Source organism: Pteronotus mesoamericanus, unplaced genomic scaffold (genome assembly GCF_021234165.1).
Source record: "Pteronotus mesoamericanus isolate MK-2021 breed Mesoamerican mustached bat unplaced genomic scaffold, CSHL_Meso_final contig_657, whole genome shotgun sequence".
NCBI classification, from domain to species: domain Eukaryota; kingdom Metazoa; phylum Chordata; class Mammalia; order Chiroptera; family Mormoopidae; genus Pteronotus; species Pteronotus mesoamericanus.
The window spans coordinates 23,763,676-23,780,605 of NW_026555229.1; the positions used below are offsets into that span (position 1 = coordinate 23,763,676).

Consider the following 16,930-nt stretch of genomic DNA (forward strand, 5'->3'; position numbering starts at 1 on the left):
TGAGGACAGCCGCCAGCCAGCCCCGCACAGGCATGGTTAGCGCCCGCTCGTGGGCCTGGGGCTTCCTGCTGAACCACAGGGGCATTTCCTGTCGGCGCTCCAGAAAATAATGCCCGCAAACGGTGGTTTGCTGTTGGAGAGAAATCATTTTCTCTGAGGCTCGGGGAGCGTTCACTGGAAGAAGGAAAGCGTCTTCTGGAAAGACTTAGTTTAGTTACGTGAGCGTCTTGTACCAACAAGCCCGTCTGGAGGACCTTTCGCAGCATGGCCCCCAGTGGGAGGAGTAAGGCAGGGCTTGCTTTCCAGAAATGCTCCCCTCTTGGCCCCATTCACCCCCCTGGGGCGAGAAAAAACAGTGTCAGGTCAAGTGTGATCAAGGCGCTGGCCCAGGTCGGCAAGGAGGCCCAAGGCCTGCAGCGAGGCTGTCGGTGGGCGAGGTCACTGCCGCCCGAGCTAGTCCTCTACCCTGTGTCCTCTCTTGCCTCGCCTGGTCGGTGGGGACATTTAGGTGTGCTCAGGTGTGGCCACCGGGGCCCCACCTACAGGTGCCGTGTGACACCTGGCCCCCAGCGCCGACCTCGGGGGTAGCTGAATTCCAGAGCCTCACCTGGAAGACGAGCATGGTCCTCGGACGTGCTTGGGCAGCAGCAGATTTGGAATCGCCACATTTTGGTTGCTCTGTCCCGGCACCGTGACGTGCGCTCACCTGTCCAGCCCAGGGCTCTTGGTGCCTCCCCTGGGCCAGGCGCTGTCCTAACCATGTGGCTGTTTCTCTCCGGTTTTACTAGAAAAAGACATGAGCCCGAGTATATGTTATAAAATTACGTCGCCAAGCAGCTGACTCCACAAACACAGGCAGAGAAGCCAACGGTGGTCAGCTGGTCCTGAATTTTTCCATTAATGGGTGATTGGTATTTCAGTCCTTTTATTCCAGGGCCGTACTTACCGGCAAACAAGCAGTAGCGGAGAAAAGGAAAGCGGTCACGTTGTGCGCACAGATTTCATTTTTCTGCAAACTGGAAGAAGATGCTGATGTGTGACGTCTGTCCAGAGACAGCCCTGTGCCCCGCAAGGAGCCCGCGTCTCCCTGGGCGCAACGCCCACCCTCCAGGCCCAGACCCCGGGTCCTGCAGGGCGGGAAGGGAATATTCGGCCACCGTTGTCTTGGGCACCGTCCTGACTCAGTTTCCTGCAGCCAGATGTGGGGGGCAGGGGCACAAGACAAGTACCAGCACCCAGGGAGCCTGTGGGGTTCTGGACGGGACCCCATTTGGGAGAAGAGTGGGCACAGTGAAGCAGGCTTGGTCCCCGGTGTGTCCCTAAGAACAGGGCTGCGGGCGGGCGGGCGGGCTCACAGAGGACCCCTTGGGAAGCGGCAGGCCTTCGGGGGGTCGCGTGCCGGAAGCCACGTCCTCTCCGACAGGCCAGCGGACTCCTGGCTCCTCTCGTTCCGTGAGGTTCCCATTTGGACGTCGCAGCTGAGCACAGAGACCCGTTGTTACAGAGGGGAGGTGACCTGTGGCTGGCGGTCCTCGGGCAGTGCCGCCAGCACCCGCCCTCCCCCCCCCGTGGAAGTCTTCGAGGGACACCCACGGTCTTTGCTGAGCAGCTGCCCGTGAATAATAATTTGTAATCGTGGCCCCGTGTTACAAGTCCAGCTTGCCGTGCACAGACTGACAAAATGACTGCTTGAGCCAACGGGTCTTTTTCCCCAGCGTTAGCCATGTTGTTTTAGGGATCTCTCCCCCGCTTCAAGGTGGCATGCTGGCTGCGGGGTGGGCGGAGTAAGGTTCACCCCACCCCTGTCGTTTGGGAGGTGTCTGTCCCCTGGCATGGCGGGGCCGGGAGGGGGCCGTCAGCAGCTCCTCCAGACCTCTGCGTGGGGCAGGAAGGGCAGGAATTAACAGCCTCGCCAGCCCGGGGAAGGCAAGCAGGCAACTGCGAGACCCGGCAGAGTGGGGTCAGTGAGCACCTGAACCCGGCGCGCCGGGGCCTCCCGCAGACTCCCCACCGCCCGCCCGACGGACGCAGGAAGCAGAGGACTTGAGCAGAGCCGAGGGCCGTCTCCCCGAGCCTCCCACCCCCAGCTTCCCCACGCACTGAGAGCCTGTGACTGGCCGCTGTTGTTTTCTCTCGGGTACTGACTGTCCTGCTCTTTGGACCATCCGTCTGAGCACACTGTCTGGGTCCCTGTGCTTGAGTGTCACCGTGATGGGCCGTGAACGATGCTCCTTGCTATTCCAAGAGCCCTGACTGACTGATGGAGACAGCTAGTGTCTCTTGGGCCACGCAGGAGTCTGAGAGAGGGTGGCCAGGACAGCCTTGAGCTGGGGGTCCCGGTGAGACCGCCACGGGGTCTGAGTTCATGGACTAGACTCTGTGTGCCCTCGCTTTACGAAGTGGTCGCCTGTCGTGAGATCTACGTTGTAGACACAACCTACACGGAGAACTACGTGTGTAGACATTTTTTAAAATGGAAATGTGCATCCCAACGTTTTCTCGATGCTGCTGCCCAGTGGAAAGGAGAGGTTATAGGCATGGTGCTCGAGGACAGGGCGGCGTCCAGGAGGGTTACCCCTTCCTGAATGTGGAAAGGCTGCCCCGCTCTGCCTGCCTCGCAACCTGACAAACCAGAAGGAATTTTCGTTTTTTCTTAAGTGGAAGGGATCCGAGGCATCGATCCTAAGTGCTGTGGCCGCGTTCTGATTCTTGCAAGGTCGGGACACATAACACGCATAATAACGTGGCCGGGTCTTCCCCTGTCTCCTGCGCCACCTGGACCGAAGGCTGCGGCGTGGCTGCTTCCTGCAGGGGCGCCGCCCGCTGCCCGCCCCCCGAGGGGGGCTTCCCCTGCTCCACGTCCTCACGCCACCCCTTCCCCAGGGTCTAGCTGGGCTTGCTCCCCGCTCTGGTCTCTGGGAGCAAGTGGCTGTGCCTGGGTCCTGGGGACAGACCTCTGTGGTCAGCTGGTCCAGGCCCCTGGGACCCCAGCCCCTCCCGCGGGCTTCCTGCTCCGCACAGGAAGGATGTGCCCTGCCTGGGCCTTTCCAGATCTTTCTGTCTGACAGGCCACAGGGGAGCCGTTCCTAGAGTGAGGACTTCTCCAGGATCAGTGCCTCCTTGAACAGAAAGTCCTTCGTGGAAAAAGAATCACTCGGGAAAGGAGACAGACAAGCCAGACAGACAGATGCCCCTACAACGTGGGCTGGATGGCCCGGTGTAGCCCCACCAGGACTGGTCTCAGAGGCCCTGGGTTCGGATCCCCGATGCCCCCTGGCTTGCTCTGGGGGACACTGGTCCAGTCTCAGTCTTCTCATCCTTAAAAGGGGACTGAGCACGCCTCCTCGGGCGGGCCGCGGGCCGCGGGGGAGGCAGCGTCACGGCTGCTGAGGCGCCTGACCGACTGTACATCCAGTGCTTCTCTCCCGCCCCAGAGGACAGTGCTGCCCCAGATAAGGCCAGGGACCTTGCCTGAGGTGGAAGGACACCGTGCAGGCTCCTCGATGACACCGCCCCACCCCGAGCAGAACCGATGTGTCTGCAGGATCCAACCCCCGCCCCCGTTTCCAAATGCGCTGATTCACCTTGACCAACCAACGTGTCGCTCCATTTCTGCAGCCACCTGCAGCGGGGCCTAGGGCTGCAGGAAGTGGTCGCCTGAAGAAAGGCCGGCTTTGGAGGATGTTCTGGCCGCTCAGGTTTTTCTCTGCTCCTGCGCTTAGAGAAGCTGCTGCTTGTGGTTTCGCGCTGACCCGTGCGAGCCCCAAACCAATGCAGTATGCGATCTCTTTGCAGAGCTCACCATTCCGTGTGTCCTTCCTGGGCTTAAGAAACAGAATGGGGGTGGGGGAGGGGGAGGAGGGTACGGGGCACAAACAGTGATGGAAGGAAACTCAGCTTGGTCTGGTGAACGCACAATGCAACATACAGATGACGTGTTATAGAACCACACACCCAAAACCTGTATAATTTTATTGTCACCCCATAAATGTTACCCCAATAAATGCAATAAAAAAGATAAAAGCTAAGACAGCATCAGACTGCAGTTTAATGTAAAATCATTACTTGAGCTTGATGGGGATGCAGAGTCGATCATGCTTGTTCATTTATTTACCCAGCGTTGACAGGGACCCCCCAGCTCCTAAGGCAGCCGAGGTTTCCCTGTTTTGCGGTTCGGTCAGACTCAAGCCCGCGGCCCCACTTCCCCGTGCGACGGGGTTCTGCTGGGCGCTGGGTCTGACTTTACGTTAACGGGGCTCAGCGTCCTGGGGCAGGTGGCTCTCCGCGCTCCTCTCCGTCCTCCCGAAGTATTTAGGGTGCCGTCCCCTCCTGCCTTGTCCCTGTGCTTGGTGCCAGGCCAACACCGCAGGTCCCTCTTGGTCCCAGGCCAACACCGCAGGTCCCTCTTCTCAGGTTCTTCCTGGGGATCAGCCATTCCTACGGGAAGGCAGTTCCGCACCCTCCAGCCAGCTCCGCGCGGCCTCGCCTTCCTGCCGTGTGCTGTCGCCGTGGACCCGTCGCCCCCGGGAGCCCTGTGATTTTGTATGTTACTCCACAGCTTTTTGTAGATTCCCAGGAATTTTCTGTGTAGACAATCATGTCACTTGAGAATAAGAAAGTATTTTTTTCTTTCCAATTTATGTGGCTTTTCTTTCTTTTCCCGGCCTTATTCCAGTGACTAGGACATCCAGTGCCACATTAAATAGGAGAGGTGAGAGGGGACGTCTTGTCTTCACTCCGTTCCTAGCATGGGGGGCATTCAGCCTTCCACCACTGAGAATAATGTCAGCTGTGGATTTGCGCGGGTAGATTGGAAAATTCCTTAGAAATCAGAACTGTTACCTCTGCTTCTTTCACTCTAAATCTACTTCTCAGGTCCCCTGTTCGTTAGTACAACTTGTTATAATTGTGCAGTGGATAGTCATTATTGTCTTTGCTTTAAAACATCTAGCCTGGCCATGAGTAAGGTAAGCGGTAGTCTATTTTGGTGGAGAATGCCGTGCACTGCATTCGCTGTTTAGAATAGCGGTGGCCAATTCGATTCTCCTGCAGTGCAAATACGCGGTGACCGCCGAGCGTGTCCCCAGCCATAGGCAGATGCAGGCTACGAGCCCTCTGGTGAGGCAGCCTGACGGGCCACTCCCACCAGAACAAGGGGTGTGTCTGTCAAGTGAAGAATGAAGAGACAAACCGTGGTGCACCTGTGCAAGGGGGCAGCGCTCGTCCATGAACAGGAGGGAAGCGCTGGTCCGTGCTGCCTCGTGCATGGACCGCAACACACTGCCCATGCCGTCTGTTGTCGGGTCCCCTTTACAGGAGATGTCCACAATAGGCCAGCCCAGGGACAGCAAGTGGATGAGCGACTCCAGGGGCTCCGGGTGGGGAGCAGAGGGGCCTGAGGTGGGAGCAAGGTGGGCAGTTAGTGAGCTCATGGGCCTGGGGCTCCCTTGGGAAGATGAAAATGTTCTAGAAGGAGATCGTGGCGATAGTCGCAAAACTCCTGACTGTGTTCAAACCTCTCGAACTGTACACTTTAAAAGGGGGACTTCATGGTGTGCAAGTTATATCTCAGTGGAACTGTTTTTAAAAGGACGGCAGAGTTCAATGAACGGGGAATAAGCACACTGAACAATGACTCGCCAGGGCGAGGGGCCTCCCCAAGCAGGTTCGAAGGGGCCGCCTCCAGAGAAGTGGGGCGGAGGGGCGGCTTCGGGGGGCGCCGCGGGCGGCAGGAGGGGCGGCTGACCGACGGCGCCTTGGGCCGAGGTGCCAAGCGTCTCAGATCTGGGTCGGCCACCTCCCTCCCCCCTCAACCGACACCCAGACCTTATAGGAAATTCCGGGCGGGACACTCCGGAAAGCTGGTGATTTCAGCAAAAAGCAGGGACGATCCCCAAGATAAAAAGGCAAAACAGGGAAGCCAAGGCGGGCGCGCTCCGCTGGTGATGTAGGGAAAGAAGTGGCCAGAATTAGCAAATACCCCTCCTGACCAGGAAACTGACTCTTTGTTTCTCTTTCTTTTTCAGACTATAGCCGGCATTTTCCCTGGGTAAGTACAAAATTCTAAGAAATCATTTCTGATGTGTAGCCAATGACCTAAAAAAGGAGGGGGGTTTGATTGTTAGAGAACATCGTCTTCCCGAGAGAGAAGGCCGTACGGTCAGTGTGTTACGCTAGAGTTTTAGGCCTTACCTTGTTCCTGCAGGCTCGCCCCACACTTCTGGGGGGGTGAGTGTGTGCGTGCGTGCGTTTGTGTGTGTGTGTGTGTGTGTGTGTGTGTGTGTGTGAAATCTGGCTCAGCTGTTCACATCCTGAAATGCACCGTTGAGAAAGCACTTTCCACCAGCTTTCCTTCCTCTGCCTTGTCCTGACTTCTCAAAGGGCATCGCCTTATCTGGGTGGCACACCCGATGACCCTCAGGGAGCCCAGTGGCACAAGATGGCACCGATGGCCGTTGGTCCTTCAACGGCCAGTGGTGGGGGAAACTGCTGAGAAGGAGTTTTTCTGGGTTGCATTTTTGGTGCAAAAAGAGAAGTGTCATCGTCCCAGAACTTTCTGCCTTTCGAGGTCAAGGCCGCTGCGTGTGGTCTTGATGTCTTGGTATTTAGAGGGAGAAACGTACTTTTTCTGTGTTCTACTTAGTCAGCTTCACAGGGTTAAGTTCCCTAAAGGAACTGAGGCAAGGAAACCTAAGCGCTTTCAAAGTGGCCGCGGCCTGTGGGCAGGTGGCACCTGGTCTGGCGTGATGGAGATGCTCACCTTTCGTGAGTGAACCAAGGTGTGGGCAAGTAGGAAGCTTATTTCTCAAAGGCGTCACCTGGCTTGAGATTCCCGGACTCTGCTCTGAATTATCCTAAGGTCAGGGGGTTGGTTATTTTGCCCTGAGTGGACTTCCCTTGGGGGGTGGCCTTCCCTTGGGGGTGGCCTTCCCTTGGGTGGCCTTCCCGGCACCGTGTCCCCTGGACGTAGGTGCTCATGGCCGTTCCTGGATGAGTCAACGCATTTTTGCTGCGTGGATGGTCGCTCTCTGGAAGGAATGCCAAACACAGTCAACAACCTATCAGGGCAGAGAATAGGAAAGTCTCCACGTGCCGCCTGCCAAGGCGGTTGTGTCGTCTCCCATCTCTGTCACAACGTCATCGGATGCTGTCCGTTCTGAATGGCATGATCTCCTTGCGCAAGTGTCGGCCGCGGGATCAGAGAGCAGGGTCCTTACTGGACCGACAGGCATGGAATGGAGACTTGGTGACAAGAGGCCTGCAGTCTCCGTTGCCTTCGGTGCCCAAACAAGAGATGCCGACTCACTGGCACGGGTTTGAGTGGCTCTAGGACGCACTCCTCCACAGCGGGGGCGCCCCGGCGCCCAGCAGACCAACCCTGGAGGCAGCGGGTGGGGCGGCCGGGGCGGGTGGGGGTCCGCGCTTCCCCGCCACGCTGGCAGGAGCTGCCGGAGGGCCGGGCTGCACCGACGTGTCTCCTCCCGAGATACAGGTCTCCCTTCGGCTCCCTGGCTCTTGGCCCAGCACTGGCCCCTGCCCACCTGTCTGGGATTGCCAGCCTCTTGGCTAGCTGACCGGCTGCCGTGACTGAGCAGCTGCCACCCTGTGCCCTGTGCTCCTGAGGCTCCCCACCCCCAGTGTCGTCTCAAAGCCAGGGACAGGTTCAGAAGCTGGTCCGCCATCCAGAGGTGATGGAGTGCTCGTCTGGGAGTCAGCTTCCCACCGCTGTTCCTGCCAAAGGTGCTGGGAGCCAGAGCTGCTTGGGGCGGCGGCGGCGCCCTGTCCTCGGGCCCGGCCTCGGCCTCCTTGTCGTTAGGATAGTGGAGTTCTGCTCTAGGCAGCAGGGAGCGAGTTCCCGGAGGAAGACATGCTTCTGATCTCAGGAGCTCGCTGTCTCGGAGACAAGGGAGCGGTTCTGGGAACACGGACCCCCACCCGCCCCGCCCGCCCCACCCGCTCCTCCAGGGTCAGTCTGCTGGGCATCAGGGCGGACGGAACCTCAGATCGGCCTCCAGCCCACGGCGGTTTCACGGCTGAACCCCTGAGGCTTGTTGCAGAGCATCAGAGTTTCAACTAACAGGAAAGAATTTATTTCCACTGTGCGGAATTAGAAACTTGCTTTGGCGTCCATTAGAATTAAATGGATAGCTCACCTGGGAGCGGGGTGGGGCGGGGGAGAGCCAGCGCCCTGCAGTTGGAGCCTGTCCCCAGCCTCCGTCCACGGGTGGGCTGGCTGCAGAGGGGCCCAGCGGGCACCTGCTGGGCGAGCACGCGAACTGTGCCCCCTCCTGTCTGTCAGTCACTTCCTAGGATTGTTGCGGCATTGAAGTGCGGTGACCCAAAGTAAGAGCTTAACGTCGTTACTGTTAATAGTGTCACAAAATTATGGCGGTTGTTTACAGCTTTTAAAGAAGGCGTTCAGTGGGCAGCAGTGTGTGCGCCAGTACCACCATGGATTCAAAAGGACCTTCCCTTTCTACCAGTAAACGCTGGTTTTTCATTGAATAGGCCAATACTACGTTAATTTTTGTTCGTTTTTTTAAGTTAAAGTTCCCTGGTTAAACTGGATTAGGAGGAGTCTTTTCAGCACAGCCACCCCTTCTCGCATTTTTCTTTGTATTTAAAAATAAACTTGATAAGTTATACTCCCCCCGTTCTTACCGATCACCTGATAGGGACCGAAGTTCCGCCGACTGGACAGTGCTGGCCGCTCTGGGGCTCTGGGTGCACAGCATTTAAATAATGCCGTGGAACTGCCGAGTTAGGAATCTCAGAAGGCTCTTAACAAGGTTTAAATATTTTCTCCAGGCTCCCCGGGGCCTGTACTCTTGCATGCAAGGGTATCCCCAATAAGTAAGATTACATGATCCTGTAACTTGACTCTTTCACGTTGCCTCGTGGAAATACCAAAGGAACACCAGAAAACTAAAGTAAGGGCTGAGTTTAAATTTAACCTAGAATATTCCCGCACCAGCCTGGTCCTCTGGAATGACCCATGCGTCCTCCTCCATCCGTTTCAACCCGTGGGACTTTTGTCTTCCAAGTCATTTTTCTTCCTTGGTGCTGGACTGAATGGCCACCGTGTCGGGGCGGGGGATGGGGGAAGGAACCGGCAGTGCCCCAGGGAAGTGGGGCGTGCCGGTCAGGTGCACCGCCGCGGCCGCGCTCGCCGCCCCGCCCCCCGGGCCTCGGCTCCATGGGCGCCGATGGACCGCACTCCGTGTCCCGTGCGTCTGCAGAAAGACACCGACGGTTCAAACACTTTCTCCAAGATCCGATTCCTGTTTCCTTCCTCGGCCCTGTTCTTGGGTTTTGAGGAGCATCCGTGGGTTCCACAGGCGTCCTCTCTGAGCAGACAGGGCTGCTCCCCGCAGAGACGCCGGTCGCCGGGAGACTGAGGGAGAAGCGGATGCCACTTGGAGGCACACCGTGTCTGGGTCTGACGGCTCCTCTGCCCGGCAGATGAATCCCTCACTTATTTCCATTCCCACTCACCCCCCAGGAAAGTTCCAACATTCTTCCAAGAAGTGCCTCTTGAAGGAATCTGCTACATCATCGTTTGTCACTCTGCAAAGGCCTGGACTTCGGGGTCATAGTTTCCATGGGGAGGGACGGGGCCCCAGCTCTCCTATATAAACCCACGCCTCGTCCCGGGCGCCCGGCAGACCCCTGCAGCGCCGGGCGCGCCTTCCAGAAATCCCCTGGCGGCTGACAGACAGGAAAACATGGATCCTCGCCGACCAGGATGGCTCCCCAGCGGCATCCCAGGAGGAGGAGAGGTAAAGGGAGGCCGCGAGGAGGGCCTTTCTGGTCGTGTGGGATCTGTGTGGTGGCTGCATGGGGTAAAATCATAAGGGACTTAAAAATCGGGTTAAAGGATATTGCCAGGAAGCTCTCATGGAGCAAGGACCTGGCAGACGGCTCTGTCCACCTCGCCCAGCCCCCGCAGGAAGTCTGTGTGTGGGCTCCAGGAAGCCCTGCGCGACCAGCCCGGCCCGGCCAGCCAGCGCCCGGGAGAGCGGGCCGCCGGGCTGGCGGGCTGCCAGGAACCCATGGGCGGGGGGGGGGGGGGGGGGGCGGCACCTCAGAGGAGGACGGTCCCCAGCCGTGTTGGGCCCTGGGCTGGCTAGATGACACAGCAAAGTCCCACCCGTTTTAAGATGGACGCTTCCTATTTTTATCATCCCAGCCGCTCTCCTTTTCCTAACAGCAGGATTTGTGAAGTGACATTTTAGTTCCCAGCGATGGGGTGAGCAAGTGGGAGGGGCCAGGGGGCCAGGGCGGGGCCGGTCCTTAAGGGGCCTGTGCTCAGGGCCTGGAGGCAGGGCGGTGCGCCCCTTGTTGCCCTTGATGGCAGTGGCCGCAGGTCCCGGACGCCCGAGGAGCGGCGTCACTCACACTGGGCAAGGGAGAGAGGGAACTGGTCACAGAGAGATCCCTCGGCCCCACAGAACCCCAGATTCGGGAATGAGTTAGGGTGGCCAGGGGCTGGCCCATGGCCAGTCCCCATTTGCTTTGGGGAATCGCCCCCAGCTTCTGTCCCATCGACTAGGGGGCGTCCCCGTGCACATTGGGACATGGAACCACCGGAGATTAGATGCATTGGGTTTAAAAATTTCCAGTTAGCAGTGACTTTTAAAATCTGCTTATTATGATGCCGAGTTTAGTATAAAGCATTTAAAACGTGGGAGAAGGAAAGGGCGTGGCGTGCTGAACAAAACAGGCCACAGAATGGATTCTCTGAGTTGCTTTTCTTCTCCTTGTTTTGAATAGAAGTGAGAATAAGCAAAAAGCAAAACTGGCATTTTTGTTATTTTATGATGGAGGCTGAATGAATTCTAACAACTTTAAAAAAAAATACGTTGACAGTATTTAACGGGTTTCAAGCAACTCTACCAAAACTGATCTGCCATCAGAAAGGGTGCCATTTCAGGTGCTACATGGCACTTTTTGAAAGCTTCTGTGTGTTCCCATGTCGCTGCAGAAAAATTAATTTTTTAAAAAATGTCATGTAGATGGAACTGTTTAGTCACTGAAAAAAACAGGACCTAATCTATTTCCTGTTTTGCCCGAGAACTTAAATGCCTTGTGCTGAAAACAAATTGTGTGTATGAGGCCACACGTGGAGGTAGAGCGCTTGACAGCTGACAAAGAGGCTCCGGCTCAGGGTCTTGTTCGGGCCCCCGGGGCCTGGGGGCAGCCTGGGTGTGCCTGCTCGCGTTCCCACATGGCCTTGGAGCTGCCAGCACCACGGGCGGGGACACCCAAGGCTCCAGTGTTTGCTGCACCCACACCACCACCGAAGGGGAGGGACACGCCAGCCAAGAGAAACAAAATTTTCCATTATCAAAAACATTATTTTGCAGTTATACACGAATAGAGCACGTTCATAAATAACCTGTCCCGTGGATTCTGCACACAGTTTGCCGGCAGATAATTACATTTTGGAACAATTTTCTGATGGCTCGAGTTGATCTTGGCCGGGGCTCCCAACTATTTCCGCATGTTATCTGCTGACCAAGTCCAGTTTCTAATCTCGTTTCACACGCTCGCCGGTTTCCTTTGGACAGCCCGCCGCGGCCAGCGGTGTGCCCACCCGCCCGCCCGGCACTGACCTCCGGCCGGCTTGGGGCTGTGCGGGCTCCGGACGAGTGAGGTCAGAGATCGCAGCTGTGACCATGGGTTTTTTGGTGCAGGAGCCCAGAAGAAAGCGTGGGCAGAAATAGAGTTTAGTTCTAGAAAGCTGAATGACTTAGATGTGGCCTGAGACACACCTTCTTTGACTAAAAAGTCAAAGGCGGGGGAGAGGTTTTTAACATTCTTGTGAAGGCATCAAGTTCAATATCCTGGGCGACGTTGCTCTGGGTTTTGCGCTAACAACAGCCATGTCCCCGAAGCAGCCACTGCTGCGCCCAGCTGTCTGGGGCGACACGCCTCTGTTGCCCTCTCTTCTGCGACATGGTTTGTCCGTCGTATGTGTTTCATGATCTCCACTTGGAAAACGCCTTTGGCATTTTGTCTTCCCTGTTTCTTGGTTGGATTTGCTCTCCCCCTGCCTTCCAAGAGAAGCGGGAGCACATGAAGGAGGGTTTTACTAGGGGAAGACGATTTTGAGATGCCGTCTCACGCTTCCCAGGGTGTTGCTCGTGTGCAGGAAGTAAGGGTGGGGAACGCGCGTGGGCCTAGGCGTAACACAAGCAGAAACCGCAGTTGCGGAAACACGGGTCCCTTGCCTGCTGCCCTGAGATCCGTCCTGGCAGGGCGCTCTGGGGGCCTGAGAGTTTCTTGGGCCTGAGGACAGGGCTTCCTGGGAAGACAGAGCACTTCCATTCGTCAGAAGCCATGGAAATCCCAGGTGCACCCCGGTGCTGGGGGCTCTCAGCAGGAGACAGGCTGGGGAGTGGGTTTGGCTGAGGCGACGTTCGGACCTGAAGGCAGAGCGGGATCCAGTTCAGGGGCATCGCTGTTTCCAAGAGCCGCGGTTGGCGTCCCGCCAGGGTGAAGCCGACAGTGACATTCTGCGGTGCTGTTTCCTGTTGTGGGTGGATTTATTTAATTTTCAATGAGTGATTCACTACCCAGAGCTATATGTTTTTCTTCACTGGAGCGGAGGATTAAGTCATGTTTCCTTTAAGAAATTATTTTTGATACAACCTGAGCCCCGTGGTCCTCAGAGCGTTTGGGACGAGGGGGCGTGGTAACACCCCCAGCCTCTTACGAAACGGCCGTGCCGAGGGCGCCCGCGACCCTGGTGTCCTCCCTCAGAGGAGACTGTGCCTCAGCGGACGCTCCAACAGGTTTCCTTCTCGAGCGGTGTTTTTGAAAACTGTGCCCTTTTTTAAAACAGGTCTTTCACACTCCAACAAACCCATCCCGCCCGGGAAGCCAAGTGGTAGGTTTCCCGAACGGAAGCCTAGTCACATCGTTCCCACCCAGGGCTTGTCACGCTTCCTCCCGGTCCTCTCCGTGGGCTGCAGGTGGCCTCTGTCCGCGCAGCCGCGGCCGGGTCGCCCCTTCTGGTCCATCACCTTGTTTGACAGCAGCCCCAGGGCGTTGCCATCTTGGTGACCGCAGCTGGTAGCCCACCTGGGGCTCGCTTCTGCACCCACTCACCTCGACTCCGCTCGTCCGGAGGCCGGAGGGCTGCGGCCGGCCTCGTGCACAGACCGGGGAGCCGGAGGGGCGCCCGCGAACCCCGCGCCCTCCCCCCGGCACCAGGGACCCAGCCTCGGGTCTGCACGTGCTGCCCGGGACGATGGGCATGCGTGCAGAGCCCGAAAAGGTCCAGAGGGCAGGAGATGGTGCCCGTGGGAGAAACACGAAGGACGACCGGGGGGCTGGTGGGGAGACGGAATGCTCAGTGGAGTCGGGCTCGAGGAGCAGCGGGGCCAGGGAAGGGCCGGGAGGGGCCGGCCCGGCGGTCAGGAGCCCGGCACCTGGCCTCGCTGGCCGCGGGGCTTCAACCAAGTCCCCGCCTCCTCAGGCACCGCCCACCGCGGCCAGGCTTGGGAATTCTGTCCGCCCAAGAGGAGGCCCAGCAGAAACAAGAGCCCCAGCACAAAACCAGCGGCACAGAGAGTCGCCTGGGATCGAGGCGAGGGCAGTGGGAGGTACCGGCGTGGCAGGCAGGGTGGGGGGAGGGGCTTTGCTTTCCGGCACCTGAGGCCTGGGCTTGGCTTTGTTGAGCTGCGCCTCCCTGGGGAGGGACACCCCTCGCTGCTACCCGGTCCCCCGGGGCCTGGGGAGGCTTGGGGGTACCTGCCGCTCTGAGGGCCAAGCTCGGCCGCTTCATCTGCTGAGGGGCCACCACCAGAAACCAGGTACTGGGTCCAAAGTCCAAGCGCCGCCTCTAGAAAGTCGGGTCCCTGGTCCGAAACCCAAGCACCAAGCCCAGGCATTTGTGGGAACGGTGCAAAAGGGAGTCTTCCTTACTCACCGGAACGTGTGGACCCCTTTCTGAAATTCCTCTTAAAGATGAAAAAAAATGCAACTGTTTTATTTCATCTGGGCTACAACACGTTTTATGAAAATGTGTTCTGCGTCTCACGGCGTGTTCAAGGACAACAGCAAATGTGAACTTGCCCCTCGTCGCAGAGCTCGGGGCCTGGTGCCCCAGAGGAGCCGATGGCTGAGGGGACGGGCTCCTAGAGACTTTGACCCAGTCACAGATTGCGGACACAGACTCCGGTCACGGAAGGGGCAGCCCGGGCTGCGCTCCTCAGTCTAAGATCCATAGTAGGGGGTCTTCTTCAAGGGTGTGGTTAAAGAGCAGCAAATACCCATCTTGGGAAAGGAGAAGCCACGTTCCAAGAACGGCCTGATGAGATAGAGCTATCCGCTCGGCTACAGAAAAGGCACATTTCCCCCCAAACTTCTAGTGCCCGCTTTATCCGTGGTTTATATAATGGGTGACACACAGCTTGCAATTGGTGCTTGGTCAGGTTCCTGCAGACGGAGCCAGAACAATCTGTTTGCCTTGGCCCCTGCCGGCCTGTGCCGTGGGCGTGTCAGCTCCTTGGAGGACGGTGACTGTCCCCGTTGTCTGGAATCCCCAGGGGCTGCCCGCCCGCACCTCGCCCTTTGACCCCAGTGCGGCGATGAGGGGCTGCGGGTGAGTGGGCTGGCAGGAGAGTGGAGGGGGCGGGAGGAGGCCGGGAGCAGGGGCCAGCGCTGTGTCGCCGTCTCGCCGTCTCGTCGCCGGGGACAGCGCTTAGCGTGACCCACGCCTCCTGCAGAACGGGCTCTCTCTCTCGTTGAAAAAGGCAGAGAGAAAAGCCTTTTCCTGTCCCCTGGGGGTCTCTCTCCAGGCCTGTCACGGTGGGTCGTGCTCCCCGGCGCCCGGGACCACTCGCAGACAGTGACTCCGCGCAGGTGCGGCGACCCCGCCCGGTACGTCGTGAAGTGCACTACCAGGGACCCCCAGGGAGTGGGCAGTCCAGGCCCCATCCTGGGAGGGGGCAGGAGGCGGGTGAGGCCAGGCGCCAATCCCGCCCCTCCGGGCGCAGGGGGCTGCTGTCCCCTCCTTCTGCGCTCACCAAACAGAAATTCAGAGACAAAATGATTAGGAACTTCAGGCCGGCGGCTGCAGAGGGCGGAGCCCCTGCAAGGAGCCCCAATTGTAAGAGGGGGTTCGGCTCCGGCGGCGGCCTGTGCGCGCACCCTGGGGGCCGTCCCTGGCCTGAGAAGCGATGGTCAGAACGCTGGACTGTCCCCGCGGTTTTGCGGTGGGGGACCTCTTTTCCTCAGGAGCATGATCCGTCGTGAGCTAGAGCTTTAAATCCCCCGATGCCATTGTTCCTTCGTAGAAGGGTCTCCTGTCCTTTTTATTTAGAGCGGCCGGATGCACCCACCCTCTCGCCCACCGCAATGTGTGCCTGGGTTGCAGGTTTGGTGCCCGGTTGGGGCACGTGTTTCAGCCGATCGATGTCTCTCTTCCTGTCTTTTCCCCTTCCCCTCTCTCTAAAAATAAATTAAAAAAATATTTTCTTTTTAAAAAGAAGACATATCGCTTCTCCAGACATGGAATTTCAGTGTTAGTAAGCGGCGTGGATGGGCAGGCATAGCCCTGAGCTTGTGGGCCACCGTGTGCACGGGGGGGGGGGGGGAACCGTTTCTTTCCCCTCTGAAGGGCCGGTTAGTCCTGGGCTGCCGCCTCCAGGAAGGCAGGGCGGGCGTGGCAGCCAGGAGACCAGGCTCAAATGCCTGCCTTGCCCTTAGTGGCCTGCCTGGCAACCAAGAAGTCACATGGCTGCCAGGGCCTCTGTTGAAAGGGCTTAGGTGGGCCCCAGAGGGCCCTCCATTCTTAGGGTCCTTGGATCCAGAAGGGTGGCACAGAATTCCCCAGCTGGGCCTTCGCCGATGGCCCCGAGCCCGCTGGCGGCGCTGGAACTGGACAGTCCCCGAGTCTTCCTGGGGTTTCACAGATAGCTCCGTGCAATAGATGGCTATAGCCGCCTGTGTGCAAACCTTGGCGTCCAGTGAGGCTGCAAGAGTTGACCGATCCTCCTGGGCAGCGTAATGGGGTTCCTAAAGCAAGCCTCGCTTGGGGTGGCAGCGAGTTTGCTGAGCACTCAAGGACAAGGGTCAGGGCAGGGACCTAATCATTCTTACGGCCTTGTTTAGTGCTCGGTCCGTCTTTATACTCACGCCACACCCGCCAGAGAGAATCCCAGACCACCTTGGACTGAGTGGGTTTGACCTCTGCTTCCAAAATTTCTAAAAACAGGAGCTTTCTTTGCGAGTTCGGCAAGCCACCCACTCCACGGGCCCCGTGCCGGCAGCCTGGATGCTGAAGGAGAGCAGTTTCCCCAGGAGAACAGGTCATGGGCATCAGGTTGCCAGGATCCGGTGTGTTCACTCCGTCTCACGGTGCTGTAGCCTCGCGTGTTTTTCCCGGTGCGGCCGTGGAGCGGTGCCTGACGTCTGAGTATTTGGAAGGGAGCCTACCCTCTAGCAAGGATGTGTAGCGCCGGGAGCTCCTGTTGCTCGGCAACATATAACGCACTTCGCCTACCTTTCGCCAAAGGCAGTTTAAGGGGCTAAAAACACCCATTTGTGTGCTGGGACATAAAGGGAAGGAATCTCAAAACCTGCCCTGTTAACATCGTTTCTTCCACAACAGAAAACCAGCAGCTAAGAGAGGACCTGGGCCAGGGCCAGCTTCGCGGGGCACCAGCTCTGGGTTGCTACTCATTGTGGTGACTCAGGACTTGAACCACGCACTCTTCACCTTGGAGTCTCCTTCAGCATGTGCGCCTGAGGCGCCCCCAGTTTTTCTGGCTGTGGCACCTGAGTGTGGAGCCCAGGCCTGCAGATTCCCTTCCATCCCCTCTCTGGCTCGTCCCATGTCGGCAGCTGAGCTCCGAGACACCTCTTCCTGGGGCAGAGGGGCAGAGAGGCACCGAGGCAGCCCCGGCCCTGGGCCCTGGGC

The 16,930-nt window shown here is 58.3% G+C and overlaps 1 protein-coding gene across 1 annotated transcript in view; it reads left to right on the forward strand.

Moving 5' to 3' along the window:
• PTPRE (protein tyrosine phosphatase receptor type E) overlaps positions 1 to 16,930 on the forward strand; it is a 119,857-nt gene that overhangs the window by 42,591 nt on the left and 60,336 nt on the right. Inside the window, exon 2 of the mRNA XM_054581690.1 lies at positions 6,027 to 6,049. The gene's annotated coding sequence lies outside the window, so the exon portion shown is untranslated. The remainder of the gene's footprint in view (positions 1 to 6,026; positions 6,050 to 16,930) is intronic.